The sequence below is a fragment of the Pundamilia nyererei genome, unplaced genomic scaffold, assembly GCF_000239375.1.
Source record: "Pundamilia nyererei isolate P.nyererei 1_Seehausen unplaced genomic scaffold, PunNye1.0 scaffold00007, whole genome shotgun sequence".
Taxonomy (NCBI): domain Eukaryota; kingdom Metazoa; phylum Chordata; class Actinopteri; order Cichliformes; family Cichlidae; genus Pundamilia; species Pundamilia nyererei.
In genome coordinates, this window is record NW_005187408.1 from 7,523,223 (window position 1) to 7,543,417 (window position 20,195).

The window sequence follows — 20,195 nt, forward strand, 5'->3', positions numbered from 1 at the left end:
TGTGGTACTTTGGCAGGAATGAATTGTTAGTAGGCCTTTAACAGGTAACAACAGGTTAGGGTTAGGTAAAAGGTACATTTCCACACCTGAACTTTGGGATACTTTCCACGGTCTTTGGATTTCACATGTAGCACAGAGCACCATAAAGTGCATTGCAAACTATTGCATTGATGAAATACTTGATGTGGTTTAACATTGAATACAGCATGCAGGATGCACAACACCTAGTTTCTAGTGCTAAATGTACTGGAGTATTGGCTGTATTGTTATACAGTAAATTTACATTTATTTATATAGTGTCAAGTCACAACAAGTCGCCGCAAGACACCTTTTACAGCAAGGTAAAAACACCCTGAGGAAAAAAACCCCAGCAATCAAGTGACCCTCTTACAATTGAGCACTTTGCAACAGTGGGAAGGAAAAACTCCCTTTTAACAGGAAGAAACCTATGGCAGAACTAGGGTCAAGGAGGGACGGCCATCTGCTTGGGGTGAAGGGAAAAGAAAAAGTAGACCATAAGAAGAAAGGACAAAACACAGAGTTAGGGCCTGGTCATTAATATAGCTTAAAGGTTTTACAGTTTTACTACTGATTCAATCACTGCTGCCATCTTGGATTGCTAACTTGGAGTTGGTGGGTCTGCTGTGTCTCACGGAGTAGGAAATCCGAGTTGAGGGAGCATGAGACTGGACTTGGACACGGTAATTGTATAAGCTAATACTAATAGTTCCAGCATGCTAACAGTGATGTGCAATGATATTTAAGATTAATACAAAATGTGAACAGACATCCTGTTTATAATGATAGCACTCACCATGCAATGCCTCATTTGATTACTTGGTCTGTAGAGCTGTTATCTGCTGTGAGTCTATGATTTTTGGGAGGATATGGCAGCATAATGTAGCTGAAAGGCTTATGCATATTGCATGCACTGCATAAAATGAAGCTGTGGCATGCATAATGTTCAATATCCTATTTTGGTGTGTATGTTAACCATAGATTGCATATAAAAGGCGGCACTTCTGGTTGTGCAAATCTGCATTGTTTTTAATGGCCACCAGGGGGCGACTCTTTAGATCAGAAAATTTGTTTGCATAGAAATCTGTGAGAAACTTTTTACTTGACATGTGATCTGTATAAATATTTTGGTCTTAATTGCTGGTTTCAGGTTTTCTTGCATGTTTACAAGAAAAATGTTGCGTGTGCATGTTTGAGGGCTACACTGTGTGAGAGCGAATGTGTCGTCAGGGTCAAAATACTCAAGACAGGAAAACACAAACTGACAGGTGATGTCACTGAGGCAGTCTGTTATTTACAGTCAGTGATGCTAACATTTGCTAATTGACGCACCTGTCGCACCATTTTTACACCACTGGGAAAACTCAGTGATGATGATGTAACATGGTAGACTAATGTGCCTGTGTTAATTCAGCTCCATATTATTGTGTGAAGTTGCACTGGGTTGGGAGTGGTTTTGTGTGTGTGTGTCACATTTTTGGTGAGCCAATGGCTGGAATGGGGTTGGACTAATTAGAGGCAGGTGTACTTGATTGCACTGATACACTGGTCTACTTATAGCCCACACTACAAACACTGCTGTGTCGTTTTGTCTCTCTGTGCAGGCCAGGGCCTATTATATGCCACAGCCTAAAGGCAGCAGAGTTGCAGAGGCTGGAGTGACCACTGGCTATATGCTTGCAGGGTGGTGGGTCTCCAAGGACAACTTCTAACCCTGTTAAAGGCAACATGTGGAGTGCAACTGGCCGAGTGGCACAGCGGGCTCTGGCCTTGGGACTGTGTGTTTTTATATGATTCATAAATGGGACACTGGACTGTTTTATCTTTTATCTCTTGATATATTTTTTTGTCAATAAATTATCTTTTAGAATTTTATTGACTGTCATCTTTTTGCCCACGACTGAGACGGTTGGTCAGACCTAGAATCTTTCTTTGGGTGTGTTACAATGACGCCAGACGTTTTTATGTATGTTACGTTTTTATTAAGTTTTCAATGCATCCATAGTCACACTAGAGCTGAAGTCAACTCTGTAATTTTTGAGAAACCCCAAATATAAAAGTAAAAATATCAAGGCTATCAGTTTTATAACGGGGAAAAGTGATGAACAGCTAGCAAGGCTAAAACGATTGTACCGCTATCCTCAAACATATCATGCCAGACCTACTGAAGATTATCAGACAGCACATGAAGTGCTTGTGGATTCGCAGCACACAATAACTTGAGCTCCTGCCTTTGTTCTTCCAGTAATTAATACACCACCCGAGTTTGATCCTCAGATCTACTGATCTAATCAAATATGGCATGCTATTTCCAAAGCTTTGTTCGCCAAGGATATTCTCATGCAAATCAAACTAAAGTGAGGCAATCTTAAATATCCATCATCCAAGATCACACGTTCTGCCGACTTTTTCCGCCTCCCTGTGCTTAACACCCCTTCCTCACTTTGATAGAAACATTTATATTGGAAAACAAAATCAAAGGGGACCTTAATAGATTATGCCAAATTATAGAGTGAAAGGGAAAATAGAGCATAATATTAATTGAGTTGGTTAGCATGTGAACGTGATTGGTAATGGGAGGGGGAAAGGAAAAAGAGTGCAGTTAGAGGGAGAAAGAGAGCAGGTCCTTTAAATCCCATTTCCCCAGATGAAGGCTATGCAAATGACCCTGAAGAGCTGAACCCCACCTCATACTCCAAATTTGGCAAGGGCCTGTTTAATTAGTATTTTAATCTATCCCAGTGATTCCACTCAGTCCACAATGTATGCAGAATTCTATCTAATTAAGGACGCTACTTTTAGGATAATCATCCATCTCCCTGGCTCTTCCTCTGTCGCCTTTTCACTGTCTGGTTATTAAGGATCCTGCAAACATTGATCATCCTATCATCTCATCAACATGGCAGCGAAGGGGGCATCTTATATTTTAGTTGTCAGCCGGGGTTTTCTGAAAGATGGCTAAAAAGGAGCATAAAGAAGGCTGAGAGAGAGCCGGAAAGGTCAAATATACATTCAAAGTCTCTGAAGAAGAGTGCCACATAAAAGAAGACAAAAAGGAGGGGAAGAAAATCTCCTGCCATTAGTGAGAGGAGAAAAGTCTTCAGCTGGCATGTCTCCAAGATGGAACTCATTTTCATTTCATGCTGCCACCCCTGTATTTAGTCACAGACATATTGGCTCTCCATAGATAGCGACAGTACCTGCTCAGTCCCGGTGCTGTTTAGAAGGGGGGTAATGAGCAAGGTAATTGGGCCCAGCTGGGTGAGGGCGTAGGTGGCGGAGGGAGGTGAAGCTGCTTAAAGGTCATGCAGCGTTTTGGTCCTAATGAGGACCCCTCTGAGGGTCACAACACATCATGAGTCAAACTACGAAAGATTATCCAGGAATCAACACGTGTCACAGAGTCTGCAGCTCAAGGTTTGACTGACAAGCTGACATTAAGCGTCTTCCAATGAAACCAAAGAAGCCTGAAGGTCAGTATACTTGTGAATCAAAGCTAAAACCTCTCCAATCAACCTGAGGGGAAGGACAGTCCAACAACAGCCACTTTAAATATAAATACAATGTACTTGCCAAGCTAATTAGCTGGCACCTGGATGGATTTGGGCTGCAGAGAGAATCCAGCCAAGAGGTAGCTTGTTCTCTCGCCGACTGCACCGATAACAGCCAACCAGATCTCTTTCTGGCCACCCCTTATATTAACCTCCCACTGGAGCTCACTCTCTTTTTCTTTTTCTCAAAGATACACACACACACGCTGATTTTGTAGACTTCAAATTAGCCACCAAATAGTCCTGACAGACTGTGGAAAAGAGATGTCAGGTCTCATTTCAGAGAGCCTCCTCCAGCCATTTTAATAGACATTGTCTGAGTCTATTTAGTCAGATCTCTAATACTGAGATCTGATCCCTGCTGTGCATTTGATCTTTTTGGTTTCCAAGTCATATTAGCCAAATCATCTCATGTTCTGCAGTTTTCATATGTGTTTGAATGTGTTCCATTTTCAAGTGGCTTTGAGAGAAATTATGTACAAGGACAATAGTTTCAAGAGAAAATATTAAAAAGACTAGAAATACTGAAAAAAGACTGAAATACTGGCTGCAAACCTTGTTTTCTGCCTTTTTCTTCAAACTCTGGTCACCAAACGGAGTAGCGTAGGATTTTCAGTACTATTCATTAGTATTGCAATATACAACTCAACAAAAAATGAAAAATGAATTGCAAATTAGTGTACCAGTACTTCGTATGCACTCAGTTATCCTAAAAAAAATCCTATCAAAGGGAGCCCAAGTCTTGTCATGCAGTCACTTGATGGTGGGAATTATGAAAGCAAGACACATCAAGATCAAGGCCCTGACTGACAGCAGAGATTAATGAGAAAGAAAATCAATCACCTTTTTGTGAACAAACCACAACCAACCACCAATGCAGAAAACCCACCAGCTAAAGAAAAGAGAAAGACAAACAAACAAGCAAACAAACTTTTGCCTTTTGCTGAAAATGGGGGGGTTAATAGCCTTCACCATGAAGGCATCCTGTGCTGGGAGAAGCTAGCTAATGCTAACAAGACTGAGCAAGGGAAGGAAACCAACTTGCTGCAAAAAAATGCTGTATCTGAGTCAGAGGCGTCAAGGCTGTGTGAAAATCTCAAAGAAGACAAAGAAAGAAAACAAAACTGTATTACACTATAGTATTATAGTAAGTCCAGATGCTGCAAATGACCCGTGTTACAACTTCTGTTGTATTTAATTTAAGATCTGCATAGTGTGGGTAGGGTGGGTATGTGGTTGGTGCAGCCAGTGCACAGCTTACAGCTGATTGGCTTCATCCTGAGGTCTATCCGGTCTTTAAGTAATGACGTGTTGAATCCTGCTCCCGACCCAAATTACTCTGCGCTTAATAAGGTTCTTGTGTTTTTAACATGTTTTAATGCTTTGTATCTTGTTCTATTTAATCTCAACAAGCCCCTAAAAACAGTCTGTGATCACTGTCGGTCTCTCTCCATTTTTATTGCCGCTATTCGTTTTAAAGCTCATTTTTTAAAGCCTTAGGATGTAACTATCCGGTTGTTCAGTCTGACGTCACTAGCCGTGTCTGGGCCTAAACTCCGCTGCAGGTCCATATATCAAACGATCACTATGGCATTACTGAGAGTTGAAAAACTGTCTAGTCTTTCATCTTTAATAAAATGATCAGCGTTCTGCTCTACCAGGTGTAACAATTGAGTTTAACATCCAGGCATCCATGAAAACGGAATTTATGACATTTAACGGAGTTAGAAGTTAGCAGGGAGTTAGCTCGCTAGCTTCTATCTAAATACAATATAGCATGTCCTGACTGCGGGGTTTTGGAAACAAATTAAAACGTACAGCTCTGTTATCACTTCCAGCATAAATGAAGACAGAAAACTAAACAGCAGTGACATTTGTAGGGTTACTGAAGTTGGGCTAGCTGGTATATAATGATGTGCTACGTGACCGCTAGCGACACAGCTATGTTAGCATAATATAAACAAGCTAACTTTTTCTCCACTCAATAAAAGTTAACGTGAGTGTTCTCGGTGGTCAGGAACAAATGTAATCGCCTGGCAGGATGCTGTAAAAGGACCAAACTTCAGCCAGGAGAACAACTGAGATAATCCATCCACAATACGAGGTTAGTCATTCATATACTGCTGCATGGGATGGGCTGTAGTTACATCCTAAGGTTTTAAAAACTGAGCTTAAATAAATGATTAGCATTAATAAAAGCCGAGGGAGGTCAACAGTGATCACTGACTGTTTTAGGAGCTTTTTGAGATTAAATAGAAGAAAATACATAACATTAAACATGTTAACAACACAAAAGCCATATTAAACGCAGACTACTTTAGGCCCGGAAGTAGGATTCGTCACGTCATCACTTAACAATCGGATAGCCCAGCCTTGCAGCAGTATATTAATGACTAACCTCGTAGATGGATTTTCTCAGTTGTTCTCCCGAATGAAGTTTGGTCCGTTTACAGCATCCCGACATGGAATTGCATTTGTCCCGAACCATCGAGTGGAAAAAAGTTAGCATTCATTCTCCAGCTTCACTGTTTATATTATGCCAATAAAGCTGTGTAGCTAGCGATCATGTAGCACATCATTGTATACCAGCTAGTCCAACTTCAGTAACCCTACAGAAGTCACTGCTGTTTACTTTCCTGTCTTCATTTATGTTGGAAGTGATAGCAGAGCTGTACGTTTTAATTTTTTCCAGAAATCTCTCAGTCAGAACATGGTATGTCATGTTTAGGTGAACCTAGCGAGCTAACTTCCTGCTAACTGTGTTAAATTTAATAAATTCTGTTTTAATGGATGCCTGGATGTTAAACTTAACTGTTACACCTGATAGAGGAGCTGATCATTTTATTACAGATAATGCTGCAGTGATCGTTTGACTTTGGGACCTGCAGCGGAGTTTGGGCCCAGACACGGCTAATGACGTCAGACTTAACGACCGAATAAGAAGCTAAACCAAAATGACTGCCACCTGCAGCAAAAGAGCACTCACTTCCCCATCTCTCAACCAGCCACACTGATGCTGATTTGTAACCTGCCACTGTAGGATTAAGTAGACCTGAACTGCCCTTCCTTTATTTTTGGAACAGTTTTCTCTTGTTTATGTTCACTTTCGTATTTTGGTTTGTTTCTATTAGTTAAGTTAGCTTAATTCATGTAGTGCTAATTTATATTTGTGCATCTCTAAGACTGCTGATGAATAAATACAGCTTTTATTGTATGTTAATAAGTTGCTTTTGTGGCTGCTTGGGGCTTGGGTAAATGGATGCTTTTCATGTTTTTGTCACGGCCCCCCTTGACAGGATGTAAGAGGCTGTCAAAAGTGCCTTCATCTGACAATACAACCCACAGAAGGACTGACGACATGTCAGATGACACTGTCTTGAAATTTTGTCTTGCCCTTTGATGTCCCTTTTTGCATAAAATGCCTGAAAATCACCGATCTGTGTAGCAGCCTTAGCTACTACTCTACAACTGTAATGTGGGTACGGGAAAGCAAAGGAAATTTTAAATTTTTGCGAGGGAGTAAAAGAAGGAGGATAAAGGAAGCTTTCCCAGTAAGGTAATAATTTTTCAGTGCCCCACTGCTGAGTGGAAAACTCCACGCGTCATATGGAACATGAAATCCGATCACAGCTGCAGTTAATAACAACTGCAGGTTAGTTTGGCTGTTCTGTAAACTGAGACACCAGTTTTTCTGACATATTTGCTGTTCAAGAAGTGCTTTAAAAAAATACATGAAGTGTTTTTGAAATTGTTTTAGTGTCCACATGAGAAGGAACATTTTCTATTTTCAGCATTGCCCTTGTCCCTGTAAGTATAATAAATAAGAGAGAAGGCCGCAGTTAAAATACACAAAGGTCAAAACTGAAGATGTTTCGCTAGAAAACTTGACACAACACAATGGATTTCATATAACGTGTCAAATTTGCTGGATTGTGTGGAAAATCCATTGAAAATTAGAGTTGGTTGTAAAAGTACTCTAGAACACGTGCTTTGATTTAAACCCTCGTGTTAAAAATCGCACAGTTCAGCTAAGTAAATAGAAAGAGGGAAGAAATGCTCAAATTAAAGTTGCCAAGGACTTGTTAAAGAAAAGGAAAAGGCCAACTCAATCAAAAGAATTGGTTCATTTTCTCGAAAAGCACGCCGAAAGAAAGATATATATTAAGAAAAAAAAGAGGCAAGCAAACATTTACGCTTGATTTTATGTGACCTTTAAATCTTTAAATTGCTCCGTAGCACATGTGCTCGACAAAAATTATCCAGTGGCGAGATTTAATTTGATTAAAACGTTGCTTTTCTACACCATATGCTGAAAACTGGAGCAATTGTGCTTCCTCATCATAGATTCTAATAGCGATTCAGAAATGATTATCATGAAGTCATCAGAGCTTAAAGTCATGAATATACATATATATATATTCATTTTCCTGATTTACGACAGGGTTGTTATTGTTAGAAGCAATATAAATTCAGCATCAGGAGACAAATCACCCACTGGAGGCTGTAAGTATTTTGTATTTCAACACAGCACAGCAGCCGGCACTGTCACATGATCGTTATGTTGCCTCTTTGGCCAAATGGGGGTATACAGTTGACAAAATGCATATTTCACTAGCCCCTGATTGATCTGTTAATATTGAATAACATCCACAGCCGTTCCATCTATCTATCCGCCCCTCCTCCCTCCTCTGTTCCTCAGGTCGTCCATATTCACCACTTCCATCACTCCATCCGTCACTCCAACCAAACAAAATGAAAGTGTTTATTGCAGGGGAGGGCTGACGCTCACGCCTCTCCACAGCCGTTAGCCTTATCAGCAGGCAATCGCTCCGATATTAAAGCTGCCATTCCGCCCATCACTTTCCCCCCGCACATATGATGACTGTCTCTACCTATCAGAGGTAGAGACTGAAGAAAGGAGGAGAGGGGTGGGAGGGAGAGGGGAGATGCACCTGATCCCCCTGACAGATAAGATGCATGGCAACCCATTTTTCAGTCAAAAACCTGGGCGGAGAAACAAAAACAATAATATTCCTTCATAGCTCGGTGTACGACGAGCCGTGGCGCTGATTTCCGTGCGGCAGCATATTCATTACACGTATCATATGTAACATGCATGTGACCCCTTTACATCGGTACGCAGATGCTTATCAAAATGTAAATCAGCTCACAGATATTGCTGTTGCGTTTAGAAAGCTTATTTGTTCATCCTGTCTCTCGCGCTCTCTATTTTTCTTCTTTTTTTTTTAACCTTCTGTGAAATTTATCAAAGGGAATATTGCGCAGGAGACACAAACATCCTGTAAATAACTGAATAAATACGAGTATTTGAGCGCAGGCACAATTTCTCTTTAGAGAAACCCACAGAGAAACTCTGCTCTGCCTTTCCTCGTTCGTGAGTGCCGATTGTTATTCTTCTCCTCGGCTTATAAAAAAATCAAGACGTCAAATCAAAGCACCTGCACCTCTGAGGAAAGCTACAAATGAAAGAGAGGACCAAGGCAGGAGAAGAAAAGAGTGCGTCGATAAAAACAAGACACTTTAATGCCACCGCTGAGTGACATTACGAGCTAACAGATTAACTCACGAGCGTTACATCAAAACTAAAACACAGAAAATCAAAGCAGGTGCGCTGAAGATCGCACGGTCAAAAAACTGTAACGTAACACAGTAATCCCAGAGTAATTAAGTAAACGAAGTAGTTTACTTTTGCATTACTAAAAGCTGAATTAACATTACCAACTTCTAACTTTGCTCCACTTAAAAGTACGTCCAGAGTACATTTATTTTGTTGTGTGCATCCACTCTAGTCCGCACTTGTTTATTAACACTGTTGTAATTTTAACGTATTTTAATATAATTAAGTATAATTACTGACCTGCATCTGCCTAAAACTTGGGTCAGCAGCCTTCACTAACAAAAGAGCCATTTCTGACCTAAAGAATCTGAATGAAGCCATCACTTCACATAGAAACAGAGTCTATTAAACATAAGTTAGCTGATCAACATTACTAATAGATGCAAAGAATAAAGATTTTAGTACATTGTTTGGAGCTTTAACTTTGCAATTTCATTACAATAATATGATTTTTTTTGTGGAATTTAGAAAATCGTGGAACATAAATGTCTAAAACATTTTACTTTCCATTGCCTCAAAGCAACAAGCTCAAAGCTCGAACCCACTGGCCCACTTGGGCCCAAGTGTGACGTTAGATTGAATAAGTGGAAGAAAATGAACGAATGGATAGCATACAGTGGTCCCTCGTTTACTGAGGGAGTTACATTCCAAAAATAACCCGCGATAGGTGAAATCCGCGAAGTAGCCAGCTGTATTTTTTTTTTTTTTATTATTTTAGATGTTTTAAGGCTGTAAAACTCCTCACTCTTCTTTAAACTCTCAAAGTTCAAACCTTCGTAGAAAAATAAGTCCAGTATTGTATAATGAAACCCGGGGTTGCCTTAGACCACAGGTGTCGAACTCCAGGCCTCGAGGGCCGGTGTCCTGCAGGTTTTAGATGTGTCCTTGATCCAACACAGCTGATTTAAATGGCTAAATTACCTCCTCAAAATGTCTTGAAGTTCTCCAGAGGCCTGGTAATGAACTGATCACTTGATTCAGGTGTGTTGACCCAGGGTGATATCTAAAACCTGCAGGACACTGGCCCTCGAGGCCTGGAGTTCGACACCCCTGCCTTAGACGGTGCAAAACATTTCATTGACACTGTTGTGTTTGTTGGGGAGAAAACTTACAAACATACAGTGCAGCACTTCAGCGTGACGCTGCTACCGATCCAAGATTTATGTCAATTTGACAAGCGGAACGCATTCTGTACTGTACAGGAGACACGGCACGAGATTGATTGATTGACAGTGGTCTACAGGCAATCAGGATGCAGAACACAATGTGCTGAAAAAAAAGAAAGACAAAAAAATGGAAAATTGCACCAAAGAAAATCAGCGAAACAGCGAGGCCGCGAAAGGTGAACTGCGTTATAGCGAGGGACCACTGTACCTTCAAAATTTGTACTGCCAGGAGAAAATATCTAAGAGCAAGTATAGTCTTACTTTGAAGCAGAGTAGCCATGAAGCTACGAAGGACACTTTGAGTCCTGCCTTTGTCTGGCTGAATCAAATTAAAAGGACCCCAATAGAAACATAACCAAAACATATAGCAACTGAGTAATGCCAGAGTTGAACTGATGTCCTTGATTTGCTGTCTGGTTGTGCTCTCTTTCATCCCCAGATAGATACTTTTTAGTAAATGGACCATGAATCTAAATGTAGATTTACAGTGAATATGAACCGATGTACCATACACATTGTTATAGTTGGAAATAAAACAATGAACATGTAAATATTAAAAAACGAACTATTTTTCATCTTCAGATTTCTATTCATTCTTTTTTTTTATTTGGTTAAAGCCACGAGCAGCTAACTTTGATCTTTGCCGTAAAATGTTGTAATTACTTCTTTTGTATAATCAAAAAAATAAACAATCAACTAAGTCTTGTAAAACTGTTTACAATGTGTTAAGAAGCAGCTTGTAATCAGAATATTACAATTGACTTTTAAGTTCATCAACTTTTAGGACTGTTTATCAATTCAGCCAACTTTTGGACGTTTACAGTGTACCTTTTTTCCCCCAGTTTTAATCAAAGACTTGATTAATTGTTCAGTTTATTAAAAACATTGAAATCAGACTTTCCAAGAACCAAGATGTCTTCAAACTGCTTGTTTAGTCAGACAATCAGAAAAACATGAAATGATTAATCCCATTATTCTGGCGATCAGCAGGAAAGCAAAAATCTTTGTCGGATGCTTTTCAAATGTGAATATCTGTTGAATTTTTAATTTCATCATTTTATGAACCAAACACATAAGAGAGATTCGGAATCATCGAAAACATGTGAAAGGAGAATTTTTATTTAATGTAAGACATTTATTTATTTATTAAAAGTATTATTAAATTTTCAAACAGACTCACTCTAACACTATGATCCAAATAATGATCATATAGACTACTAACACTAAATAATATAGCAGATAATCCCTCAGACGTAAATATGGAGTTACACAGAGCTGAAAAGAAAAATCTTCCTTCCAAGCAAACCCAACATGGCGATACCTATGACATCATTAAACTCTAATGTCCAATAAGGAGTGCCAATCATATACCACCATGCCTGTCACATGGTAGGACCATACTGTTACTAGCAGGGGTCCTGGCTCGCTCGCTGTTTATTCACCCCGATCGATCGCTTCCTGCGGATAAGCCAACAGTGCTCCTAAACAAACCAACTGCTGTTATTCAGCCTAAACCAACACACCGGGAACCTTTGATATCTAGCTGAATTCAGCTCATGAACTCTGCCGCAAAATATTGCAAATCACGGAAAACCAAAGCCGAAGTCAAACCCTGTTTTCCGGTTAACACATTGCAGGTGATGTTAATAAAGGAGATGTAGTTTGCTGCCTGTTTTCAGTCGTGCAATCAGCAGGCACTTTGTGTCTGCTACGGACCCTGCTGCGGCCTTTGCTATCAAATACTCTACAGGCCCTTTCCTTTTTACAAACTGAGCACATGACACCTTTATAATTGCATCCACTCTTATTAGAGACCCTTTTCAAAGATGGTTGAATAATACACCGAGATGAGTGCAGATGTATGAGCGCCCACAGACACGCTTAAACACAAATACACACTATCTGTTTCTTTGCCGGCTGGTTGATTAATAGATTGTGGCTGCTCTGACACTCTGTGTAGAATAGGCATTTTGCCTTTGATAGGTGCTGACATCAATTCTTCACGGACTGCAGGAGACCAGCGAACAGAAGCAGTACTGGCAAATGACTTGGATGGCAGACACCTCCAGATGTGGGAGAAACCCCACGGATGTCACTCCGCATTCTCCTTGGGTACACGTTTAGATCGTTTACGCCGCCTTTCAGAAATGACAATCTGCAGATGTGTGACATATGCGATGCAAATCACATCTGACAATCACTCAAAAACAGCCGATAGGTTTGTGGATCACAGTGAGCGATGTGGTAAACAATGCGCATCTGAAGCAATCATGGTCATCAGAAGTCCAGCCTGCTTCAGAGCCACGCTGCTGAATCTTTGGGTGACCTTTTCCAAAAGCACAAGCTGGCAACCCTTCTGCATAAAAACCATTTACTGCGATCTTTAGGGAAACCTCAACAACTGAATAGTGTTTACACATCTAGCGCCAGACTGCTCCCGATATAGAGCACTGCATATACTCATGCAATATGTGACATACAGCTAAAAGCTGGAGGATTACTAGGAGCTCTTTTCTGGGGTTAAAAATATCCAAATGATTAAATGATGCTTGATGTATTTCCTCGGATGTTTATGTGATACAAGATGAAAACATCTGGAAGGCTGCCACTGTCTGAAGGGAGCCTACTGGGGAAATGCTTATTGGAGGAAAGAATGGTGAAGCTGACACACACACGCACGCACAGACTGACGAACTCGCTCCTTCCCCAGCTTCCCCACTGAGGGAACTCTGACAGAGGCAGCCCTACCTGTCACTGTGGCAGCAATTATCCTGCAGGCTCTCTCCACGGACTGTCTCCTGCAGGTCTCCACATTACTAACCACATCACTGAGCACACACACTTATTGAGTATGCACACTGACGCACAGGAGGGCACACTGCACACCCACGAGTACACATACTGTACATATTCACACACACACACACGCACATATGGCTGTATGTGCGGTTGTGCTTTTCATCCACAATTCGCTCTGCACAGGCTAATGGCTCGAACGAATCGAAATGATGTGTTGGTGCAGACATCCTGCTCAAGCCAGGAGAAACACACAACATTGTGTGGATGTGAGTGCTCATGCAAGCATGTGCACATATCTCTTATGGGTTCTGCTAAAGATAAACATATTATCAAAGGTGAGACGGGTAAGAAGTCTGCAAATACACACATAGATGAGAAAAACTAACAAAATAAGTAAATACGCTCAAGCCATCATAAGGTTTAAAAATGAGAGGTGGAATTAATATCAGACCAGGATATAAGCTCTAGTGAGTCAAGAAATAATTCGTGGATATTGGAAGGGGGGTAAACAGACATGCTCAAGAGAGCAGGGTGTCCATTTTGGCTGCAGGGAGGTCTTCTGGAGGAAGCTTGTTTCACGCCGGTTCACTGGAGCTCAAATGCAGAGCTCAGTCTGAGTTTGAGAAACAGGTTGACTGTACAGAGCTGTGAAGGGTGATTTCAGCGAAAGGGAAGGGAAAAAAAGGAACGTAATGTGACCTCATTACTGTAGATTTGTTCCGACTGTCATTAGGAATCACAAACGCCATCACTCAAGTCAGCAGTATGAAGGAGAGGATGGTGGAGGGGGTGGAGTGAGCAGGGGTGGGCGGATGGGCTGATAGTAATCAAGTGGATTCAATCTTAAAACAAGATCTATCATCAAACAATCTATAGATGACAGAGAACATCAACACATGTGGTACAATCGCCCAGGCGAACGCATGCGGCCCAAGGAAGCAGATGCGTGAGCAATAAAGGACAATTAACACCACGACCATGACACATTAAACCGCATTATTACGCTTGAGCCACTAGAAGATGATGCCCAGCTGCTCAGGCGCAAGAAACCTGGGTTATTTACAAATGAAGGAAATATTACAGTGACGTGCACTCTATTTAATGTTAAACTGTCCTCATAAAAAGGACAGTAGCTCAATTATCCACTGGCAACAAGAAACAACGTTATTATAGAGGAGCAAAGTCCACTAGATGAGGGGTCAAGGTGTGTTATAGATTCGTTTGTGCTAATCTATAGATACACAACTCTTTCCTACACATAACCAAGTGGCTATTGTAACTTGATTAACTGTAACTGAAACCATGAGCTCCAAGCAGCTTCCTTTTTATGCTTTAAGATAAATAAACACGTACTCACTGTTGTTACTCGCGGTGGTTCTAGCTCCTTTGGAGTGACACTGAAGCATACAGGGTTAATGGATAAAGAGCTATATTTTGAGCTAAACCCAGCTCTTTTCCTAAAGCTAACCGATCAGCTCGTGTCAAAGAAAAGGCAAAAAGCATGCGAAGAGGAAACGAATCAGTGAGTGAAAAACACAAATATCCCAACCACAACACACCAGAATCTCCAGGCTGAGAAAAAAGATTTATCGCCACCCGGCCTGCCCTCCTTATATGGACTTCAGTGCTCTTTAAATCAGGGCCATTAACTCTCAGAGTCCAATGCTGCCCCGGCAACTCCATGAGAACATAGAAAAACAAAAGAGAAGCTACAGGACCACTTAAAATGAGCAACTTTGGATTTCTAAGCTGTGTCCAAAATTACTCTCTTTAATTAATTTACTTCTTTTTAAGGCTAAAGTCACACTAGGAAATTTGCTGGATGATCAAAATGATTACAACAGTGTTCAATCAACTCGTGATCTCTGATCCCTTTGAAATTCATGCTTCAAAGACGAGGACTAGGTGCCATCTTCAAACCAACTTTGATCCATTAAGACAGTTAAATAAACTCTGCTATCAGTTTTTGATTGGATAGAGTGAGGTTTGCAATAACAATCAATCTGTTTGTGATAATAATGCAGTTAATTGTGATAAATGTCAAATATGTTGCTATTTACACCTGAAGTATAACGCTGTACCAGAGATAGAGCAGACAGCCACCGGTGGACTGTGAAGAATCCACACATCAGGCTCAACCGTCTCTCAGCCACACACTTACAAACTATAAATTTATAAACAACAGAGATAGTTCGACTAGTTGTAATCATCACAGCTATGACTGATTGCAACATATTGGCAGTCTGTCTGCGTTTATAGATTAAATTAGATCGCAGTTAATTGCAGACCTCCGTCAGCCTGTCTGAGAGTGACTGCCTGCAGTCTAAGTCAGACCAATAGAGGTTGTGTCCCATCAGGCAAACTGTGAAATCGCCTTGTAACGAAAAGTGGTCGCTCATAGATTGAGCGTGCAGCACTCTCATCATCTGGGCCACCAGTTGACAACTACTTGCAACTAACCAGATAGCAATAAAATGAAATTAAATAAAATCATTTAAAAATTCAGTGCAATCACTCATTAACTACCAGCTTTTCCTGGTTGCATGGAGGTTGCTATCTTATTTTTATTCTAGTGTAATCGAGGTCTACCACACCCCTATTTTGAGGTGAGCATTAAAGTGAGATTTCAGACTGTTTCATGCTGTTATCATCGCTTAGTTACTTCCTATCTGTGCAGATTTTTAACAACCAGCGCTTTCTTGTTTTCTGGTAAGGCTACAGAGAGAAAAATAAAAGCACATGCTGAACTGTTGTGCTTTTTCACTCCACTCCACTCTTAAAATGCCACTAAGAAGTTAGCACGGCTTTGCACTAGAGTCACCTTAAAATGACACATTGGTCTCTAATGACTGGTTAGGGAAAACTGAACACCCTCCCACGTGGAGGTTGGTCAGAGTACAGAGCAGAGCTACTGTCAGGCTGAAGATGGAACGAGTGTAATGACTTCACAATTATGTCTGATATCAGGCTACGGGCTGAAAATTTTAGACTCAGTTCAGACACAAACACACTAGACACTTTATTAGGTACACCACGCTCAGACATGGTCCATATTGACACGACAGGATCGGCAACAGCTGCTATAGATTTGTCAGCAACACATTCATGACGTGTGTCTCTCGTTCCACCACGTCCCAAAGATGCTGTTTGAGTACACTGAACGTGTTGTCATGTTCAAGAAACCAGTTTGAGATGATCTGAGGTTAGTGACATTATCCTGTTAGTGAAGCTACACTGTGGTCATCAAAGGATGGACATGGTCAGAAGCAATAATCAGGTAGGCTGTGGCATTTATGATCCTTAATTAGTACTAATTAATATTTGGCACTACTACTGAAGTGTGTCAATATCCTAAATTCATTACACCCCCAGCACCACCTTAACTGTTGATACATTGCAGGATGGATCCATGTTTTCATGTTGTTTATGTCAAATTTAGGGCGACCGTGGCTCAGGGGGTTGGGAATCGCATCTGTAACTGGAAGGTCGCCGGTTCGATCCCTGGGCTCTCTGTCCTGGTCATTGTGTCCTTGGGCAAGACACTTTACCCTACTTGCCTACTGGTGTTGGCCAGAGGGGCCGATGGCGCGATATGGCAGCCTCGCTTCTGTCAGTCTGCCCCAGGGCAGCTGTGGCTACAACCGTAGCTTGCCTCCACCAGTGTGTGAATGCGAGAGTGAATGAATAGTGGTATTGTAAAGCGCTTTGGGTGCCTTGAAAAGCACTATATAAATCCAATCCATGAAATAAATTTGTAGCTTCAGTTTCCTGTTCTTAGCTGACAGGAGGGGCACAAGGTATGGGCTTCTGCTGCTGGAGCTCATCTGCTTCAACGTTCAACATGTTTTTTTTGTGATGCTCTTCTGCATACCTTGGTTGTTAACAGTGGCTATTTGAGTTACTGCGGCCTTCCAATCAGCTTGTAACAGTCTGGCTATTTTCCTCAGACCTCTGGCATCAACAAGGCATTTTTACCCAGAGAACGGCTGCTCACTGGATAGTTTCTCTTTTTCAGACCATTTTCTAGAAACCATCCTACATTCAAAGTCACTTAAATCACCTTTCGTCTTCATGATGCTCGGGTTGAACTTCAGAAGATGAAGCGGGCACGAAGAGCTCATTACACGTGTATTATCATGCTTGTCAATCCTGTGTATACGTATATGCTGAAATCCCATCACTGATGTGTTGATTGATAGCTGATTATGGTTGCAGCTAATGAGTATCTCTATCATTAATTACTCTGATGGTTACATTGTTAGATAATCACTTAATCATTTAATTTATAAGATGCCAAAAATAAGAGGTAAATGTCCATCTCAGTTCTCAGGGTGAACTTTTAAAAAAAGATGAGCTCTATCGTTTCTTAAATTAAAAACAAAATAAAAACTCACAATTTATGTGAAAGTAAGAAAAAGACAAAACCAAAAAAACAGCGGCGAAGGAACAAAAGAGCAATAGTTTAAAAGGATTTTTTCTGCCTGAAGGTTTTCTTGTAAGGCCCGCACTCTCACTGAATACATGTGCCAGTATGAGACTGTTAAAAGTTGCCACCATCTTCCAAAAAGGATGCTAAATCAGGATGAAATATATGTTGAGCTGCTAATGTTGGTCTTACAGTAAGTCCAGATTCATCAAATGAACAATATAAGAATACAGAGCTTCTGTTTACTCTAGCTCCCCCCATTTCCATCTAATGCACTGTCTGAGCACCTAGATTAGATTTGCGAGGCTTCTTTTATTATTTGAGAGAGTCGAGATGCTTTCAGCTCGGGGAGGTTAATGTCAAAGCGAAAACATTTGCTGCCAGCGGCCTTTAAGCAAATCCCTCCAACCACCGGTACAGATGTTAGCGGACATCTCTCCTCAGAGAGTGGATAAAGCGGCCGAGCGCCGCATACGTCCGCCCGCCCGCCTCTCTTCGTCCACGTGATGCACCCTGGCTGCTCGTCAGATCGCCCCGTTAATCTCGCCGCGCTGCCTTCCCGCGTACAGCTGGGAGTGGGGGGTGCAAAATGAAAGTGTAACACAACGGCCTCATGCCAGGTGTCAAAATGAGAAATATGACATTTCCCTTTTGAGATTTTATTAGTTGTGATATCATTTTGCATTCAGCCTGCCTGACGTGTCACCGAGCCCTCGCTCTCTCTTTTTTTAAATTTTTTTTATTACTATTTTGCTTCGGGATAAAATGTGATAATCATTATTATATGTCTAAAGCAGAGCAGCTGTGGCTGCAAAGAGGAAAAGAAAAACGCAAAATGCATTCAGGATGGGGCACAATTGGTAAATCAAAATACACAGTTTGACTAGTGTGTTTGCTCTCGCATAATTCTCCCCACTCTGAATCAATCATCTTACTGCAGAGTTTCTCAAACAATTGCTTTTAAAAGTGAGGCAGCACAGCATGATGATTAAATCTATACACCACAGCAGCGCTGGCATGCAGTTGTTTTTTTTCTGTTTTTTCAGGATTAATTTCATAAATAACTGCACAAATCTCTCTATATGTTTCAAGCCCTCCTGTGACTGAACTTTCAAGTAGTTGGAGAGGGAAAGACAAGGCTGTGTAAGCACACCTCGCTGCCTTTTTAAGGACACCTGTTGGGCTGCATGGCTCATCTCCTCCTCATTTAGCCGTCTGTCTGGGCTCCGTGGGGCTGATTACCAGGAAGAGCTGATTCCAGTTGCAGTGCTTATCAGTCTAATTAGAGCCCCTGGCAGGTGACTTGAAGGAAGTTGTATGTCTCACGGATGTTCAGGCGGAGCAATTTGTACAGGGATGGGGGCTGGCACATGACAAAAATGCAATATCAAAATCATAAGACGGAAGGGTATGAAATTGTGTTTTGAGAATTGCGGTGACAGATCAGTCTTGGTAAAGGTGATTCAGTGCGGGGGATATATTTTCAGGGCTTTTTCTGGGGAGCAGAGGGGCGCCTGGAGGAAGTTAAATAGAGTCTTTTGCATCACTTTTATCATGCAAAATTTCAAGCGGTGACAACAAGTCAAGAGAAAGAGGTGACATCTTGAGTAACATCTTCTGGTGAAAGTATCAACTGTCAAAAAAAGAAACAACACAGAGAGACAAACTCAGACAGGCTGTGTTTCCACAGAAGAGAAAATGGGAGATGGAAAAAAAACATTTAGAAAAGAATATAAAACACCAGAGAAAGAAAGACACACGAAAAAGGGCAAACAAAGTGAAAGACAGGGGCGGAAAGACAGTGAGAAAAGTTGAGGACAGCGTGCAGGAGGAGAACAGTTATCCAGGTAGTGTATCAGTCACCGGTAAAAGGTCAGTAGTCTGCTGTTCGCACATCCAGGTGCTAATGCAACACCTCTCACACCTTCCGCAGCTGCTGGTGCCTGTCTGCCTGCAGGTTGGTGGGTAGAAAGACTGTTTGTGCTAGAATAATATGCTGTAATCCCCCATCTCAGATGTGGCCTTAACACAGGTAATTGGACTTGGAGTGTGAGGAAGCCTGTGGCTAGACACACACACACACACACACACACACAAACGCTCACCGCTGTGTAGTCTGATTTGAAATATGAACAGAATTGCTCATTTTCTCAAGAGAGATAAGCCCTCTTTTATTTTGTTTGTTTGTGAAGCAGAGCTGCTTTAGTTGTGATGTTACACTGTCCTGTTGAGCTCTGAATGTGTTTTGAGAATGTTGTATACAGTAAGACTAAGACTAGAAGATCATGGCTTCTTTATTATCCTATTTCTTAAACCAAAAACCAGAAGAGCAAAAACTAAAGGAATGTTTTTAATCTGTTTTTTTGTTTGTTTTTAAGCTTTAATGTAAGCTGCAGATATTAGCATTTCCAGCTAATTTAGAGCTAATACAGTCCGAGTCATAATTTGTCATACTTTGGTAGTTTTGCCTGTTTTATAGCCTGTTTTCTACATAGTCCCTTATTTTCAGAAGCTCAAAATGAAGACATAACATCTGAAGTTGATTCAAAATGTTAAATTTGCATTCTAATCAAGTCAAGGATACTCTGAAGGAGATA

At 41.1% G+C, this 20,195-nt stretch overlaps 1 protein-coding gene across 2 annotated transcripts in view; it reads right to left on the bottom strand.

The window, feature by feature from the left end:
* The window catches only part of ptprn2 (protein tyrosine phosphatase receptor type N2), a 146,367-nt gene that overhangs the window by 57,489 nt on the left and 68,683 nt on the right, over nucleotides 1-20,195 (bottom strand). The gene's annotated exons all lie outside the window — the stretch shown is intronic.